The following is a 6,000-nucleotide window of genomic DNA, read 5'->3' as shown; positions in this document are numbered from 1 at the left end:
CCATGGGTAAGTCTTCTCTCGCCTTTTGGGCGAGATGAGTGTATTTGTCCAAATCTCCTCAATGTTTTTTTTTATCTCAATATATGCATTAGTTCATCTTACTTGCTAAAATTCATATCTCAAAGTCTATATTTAACGTTCACGTTAATCTTTCATGATTTCAGATACAAAAATCATTGTAATTTCGTTGATTTAACTACTTTTAGGCTTTTTTACATGGATGATTCGGACAATCATCACATTGATTGGGAGTTATGTCAAAATGAATTAGCAGATATTTTTATTGAGACGATACATGTGGACGTTATTATTGGGAAAGTACGGGTGGGAAAGTTCAGGTGTAAATATCATGTGTTGTATGCTTAACATCTTAATACTTTGGGTTGAAAACTATTTAACGGGGGACAAGTTAAGGAGACAGTCAAGCGACTGAAAAAGAGACGGCGCATGTTCACCGATTTGGTGGGACAAACAGATATGTGATGTGATCCTTAGAAAAAAAATGTTATACGCAGTTACGGGCATTGGACAAAGCTATGGAATAACGGCATAAAAAATGTTTAATGGCATGGGTTGGATATGGCAATATATCTTGTCATTGTTAGTACACAGAGCTTTGATCTATTTAAGCTTGGATAGAAAATTGGCAAAGCAACTAGAAGCATTCTGGTATTGAACTCTTTCCTATATGCTGAGAAAAGTATGAAGTTTGTATAGTTAACCCATATTGGGTTCCTTGGAAATTCCAGCATTCTCCACGCATGAATATCAATAAATTATTTGATTGATAACTGACTGAACCATGCACAGAAATGCTAGTGTGAGAATACTAAATTCCACAATCACGACTCCAAACGAATTACTTAAATCTAAGATAGGGTGCAATTGTTAAATTAATACCCATTGCCATACAGTCTGGATGCGTGAAGGCAACACAACAACCAATATTGGTTTTTATGCTTATGGTAAATCAAATGGCGCGCCCTCTGGGCCATGTATTGGTTAAGAAGTTGTAAAAAATGAAGCAAACATGCGTTGGTTAAATTAGCTAACCCTGATGGCATTTGCCCAATGCTCGTTACTGCTTATCACAGTTTTCGTGTAAGGGTCACATCCCATACCCGTTTGTCCCATCAAATCGGTGAACATGCAATGTCTTTTGATTTTCTCCTTCACCTGGTTGTCATTAAATAACTTTGAACCCAATGTAATAAGGTGTTGAGCATACAACACGTGATATCTAAGGCCGAACTTTCTCGCCTGTACTTTCCCACCAATAACATCGCCATGCATCATCACAATAAAAATATCCACTAACTCATTGTCCCATAACTCCCGATCAGTGTGATAATTGTCCTGATTATTCAAGTAAAAAAATTAAAAAGAGTTAAATTAGCGATATGACAATAATTTTGGTACGTGAAAGCTTGAGGGATTACTACGAAGGATAAATATAGACTTTGAGATATAAATTTCAGCAAGTAAAATGAACTAATTTGTATGATGGGATAAAAAAGTCGAGGAGATTTGATGAAATAAACTTATCTCGCCCAAAATGCGAGAGAAGATTTTACCGCTCGGTAGGAGACCTAAGGGCAACAAGTCTAAACGACCAACTTATGCGACCAACCTAAACGACATCGTGGGTGACTAGTAACAAAGACGAGCAGCTTAACATATCGATAGGTTGGCGAGAGGGGATGATAGGTTGGAGTCTTTCATCACGGTCAGGAACCTTACATCTCGGCCATTGGCCGAGGAGATCAGTTATATTTAGCGCACTAGGCTCTCATATGAAATTCCTTCTCTCAAGTCACCTTCTGAAAATGCGTTTTGCTTTTTTTGAGTCACTTCGGGGTTGAATTTTGGCAAAAGAATTGCGCAGATAGAGCAATGACATTGGTCTCTTCAAAATGGAAGATTTTTCATAATTTTACTAGGTTGGAGCTCGAACGCTTGCATTGGATTCGGTAAACCATCAAGCTTCAACTTAGAGCTATAGTGTATTTATTTTCATCTCTATATTTGAAGAAACTATTCATGTTTTATTCCCATTATTTTATTACAAAATAACTTCATGTAATTGCTCTCCCAACTCGTATAAGAAAGACTTATGCAACTATCTCGAGGAGGTGATGAACACGTCAATTGCACGCCGCATGTGCTACGAGAGCAAGACCGAGGCTTCCACATCAAAGCGGAGCAAGTAACAATGGACAGCGATGATGCCTTCGATCCATTTGGGCGTTGTGCCACTTGCTGCACGAGATTGAGCCCAAGTTCCTGGGGGATATTTGGTCACGTGCTTATGCTGTGCAACGTGATTTACCCGCCGAGCAACGGGGCTTTTACATAATGGAAGATTCAGTGTGATATGCAGCTTGAATTGCAGAGCTCGGGAGGATTTGGTGCGCAACAGATTGATTCTGGAATTCGTGTGGGTCCCACTAGGTAGATGTCATGTGCGCTGAATATAACATGTCTCCTCGGCCAATAGTCGAGGATTAGAGTTCTTGATCGAGATGAAAGACTCAACCGGGATGATTGACCCCTCTCGCCCACCTACAAAGCGGTAAAGCTGCACGCCTTTGCTAGTTGTCGTCTACGACGTCATTGAGATTGGTTGCTTAAGTTGGTCATTTAGACTGGAAGCCCTTGGGTCTCTCCGCCTACCGAGCAGTAAGTATTCTCTCTCCCTTTATGCACGATGAGTGAATTTGCCAAAATCTCCTCAATTTATTTATCTCAACATATGCATTAATTCATATTACATGCTGAAATTCATATCTCAAAGTCTATATTTATTGTTTGCGTTAATCTTTCCTGATTTTGAATAGCAAAATCATCGTAATATCGTTGATTTAACTACTTTTAGTTGTTTTTACATGGATAATCCGAAAAATCATCACATTTTTTTAGAGTTATGTGGCAATGAATTAGCAGATATTTTTATTTGAGACGATGCATGTGGATGTTATTATCGGGCGTGAATGTTCAGGTGTAAATATCATGTGTTGTATGTTTAACATCTTAGTACTTTAGGTTGAAAGCTATTTAACTGCGGACAAGTTAAGGAGAAAGTCAAGCGGCTGAAAAAGAGGCGGCGCATGTTCACCGATTTGGTGGGACAAACAGATATGTGATGTGACCCTTAGAGAAAAAATGTGATACGCGGTGACGAGCATTGAACAAAGCTATGGAATAAGGGCATAAAAAATGTTTAATGGCATGGGTTAGATATGGCAATATATCTTGTCATTGTTAGTGCACAGAGCTTTGATCTATTTAAGCTTGGATAGCAAATTGGCAAAGCAGCTAGAAGCTTTCTGGTATTGAACTCTTTCCTATATGCTGAGAATAGTATGAAGTTTGTATAGTTAACCCATATTGGGTTCCTTGGAAATTCCAGCATTCTCCACGCATGAATATCAATAAATTATTTGATTGATAACTCACTGAACCATGCACAGAAATGCTAGGGTCAGAATACTGAATTCCACAATCACGACTCCAAACGAATTAGTTAAATCTAAGGGCAACAAGTCTAAACGTCCAACTTATGCAACCAACCTAAACGACATCGTGGGTGAGTAGCAACAAAGACGAGCAGCTTAACCTATCGATAGGTTGGTGAAAAGGGGATGATAGGTAGGAGTCTTTCATCACGGTCAGGAACCTTACATCTTGGCCATTGGCTGAGGAGATCAGTTATATTTAGCGCACTTGGCTCTCATATGAAATTCCTTCTCTCAAGTCACCTCTGGAAAATGCGTTTTGCTTTTTTCGAGTCACTGCGGGGTTGAATTTTGGTAAACGAATTGCGCAAGTAGAGCAATGACATTGGTCTCTTCAAAATGGAAGAATTTTCATAATTTTACTAGGTTGGAGCTCGAACGCCGGCATTGGATTCGGTAAACCATCAAGCTTCAAGTTAAAGCTACAGTGTATTTATTTTCATCTCCATATTTGAATAAACTATTCATGTTTTATCATGTAATTGCTCTCCCAACCCGTATAAGAAAGACTTATGCAACTACCTCGAGGAGGTGATGAACACGTCCATTGCACGCCGCACGTGCTACGAGGGCAAAGCTGAGGCTTCCACATCAAAGCGGAGCAAGTATCAATGGACAGCGATGACGCCTTTGATCCATTTGGGCGTTGTGCCACTTGCTGCACGAGATTGAGCCCAAGTTGCTGGGGGATTTTTGGTCACGTGCTTATGCTGTGCAACGTGATTTGCCTGCCGAGCAGCGGGGCTTTTTACATAATGGAAGATTCAGTGATATGCAGCTGGAATTACAGAGCTCGGGAGGATTTGGTGCTCAGTAGATTGATTCTGGAATTCGTGTGGGTCCCACTAGGTAGATGTCATGTGCGCTGAATATAACAGGTCTCCTCGGCCAATAGTCGAGATGTAGAGTTCCTAAACGAGATGAAAGACCCAACCGGGATGATTGACCCCTCTCGCCCACCTACGAAGCGGTAAAGATGCACGCCTTTGCTAGTTGTCGGCCAAGACGTCATTGAGATTGGTTGCTTAAGTTGGTCGTTTAGACTGGTCGCCCTTGGGTCTCTCCGCCTACCGAGCGGTAAGTCTTCTCTCACCTTTTATGTGCGATGAGTGTATTTTCCCAAATCTCCTTAATTTATTTATTTATTTATCTCAACATATGCATTAGTTCATATAACTTGCTGAAATTCATATCTCAAAGTCTATATTTATCTTTCGCGTTAATCCTTCCTGATTTTGAATAGCAAAATCAACGTAATATCGTTGATTCAACTACTTTTAGTTTTTTTTACATGGATAATCCGGAAAATCATAACATTGATTAAGAGTTATGTGGTAATGAGTTATCAGACATCTTTTTTGAGACGATGCATGTGGATGTTATTATCGGGCGGGAATGTTCAGGTGTAAATATCATGTGTCGTATGCTTTGCATCTTAGTCCTTTTGGTTGAAAGCTATTTAACGGCAGACAGGTTAAGGAGAAAGTCAAACGGCTGAAGAAGAGGTGGCGCATGTTCACCGATTTGGTGGGACAAACAGATATGTGATGTGACCTTTAGAGAAAAAATGTAATATGCAGTGACGAGCATTGGACAAAGCTATGGAATAAGGGCATAAAAATGTTTAATGGCATGGGTTAGATATGGCAATATTTCTTGTCATTGTTAGTGCAGAGAGCTTTGATCTATTTAAGCTTGGATAGAAAATTGGCAAAGCAGCTAGAAGCTTTCTGGTATTGAACTCTTTCCTAGATGCTGAGAATAGTATGACGTTTGTATAGTTAACCCATATTGGGTTCCTTGGAAATTCCAACATTCTCCACGCATGAATATCAATAAGTTATTTGGTTCATAACTGACTGAACCATGCACAGAAATGCTATTGTGAGAATACTGAATTCCACAATCACGACTCCGAACGAATTAGTTAAATCTAAGATAGGGTGCAGTTGTTAAATTAATACCCATTGCCATACAGTCTGGACGCGTGAAGGCAACATAAGAACCAATATTGGTTTTTATGCTTATGGTAAATCAAATGGCGCGCCCTCTGGGCCATGTATTGGTTAAGAAGTTGTAACAAATGAAGGAAACATGTGTTGGTTAAATTAGCTAACCCTGATGACATTTGCCCAATGCTCGTTACTGCTTATCACAGTTTTCGTGTAAGGGTCACATCCCATACCCGTTTGTCCCATCAAATCGGTGAACATGCACTGTCTCTTATTCAGTCGTTTGATTTTCTCCATAACCTGATCGTCATTAAATAGCTTTGAACCCAATGTACTAAGGTGTTGAGCATACGACACGTGATATTTAAGACTGAACTTTCTCGCCTGTACTTTCCCACCAATAACATCGCCATGCATCATCACAATAAAAATATCTACTAACTCATTGCCCCATAACTCCTGATCAGTGTGATTATTGTCCGGATTATTCAAGTAAAAAAATTAAAAAGAGTTAAATTAGTGATATGACAGTA

The sequence above is a fragment of the Carya illinoinensis genome, chromosome 15, assembly GCF_018687715.1.
Source record: "Carya illinoinensis cultivar Pawnee chromosome 15, C.illinoinensisPawnee_v1, whole genome shotgun sequence".
Classification (NCBI taxonomy): domain Eukaryota; kingdom Viridiplantae; phylum Streptophyta; class Magnoliopsida; order Fagales; family Juglandaceae; genus Carya; species Carya illinoinensis.
This window is presented reverse-complemented; position numbering follows the sequence as displayed.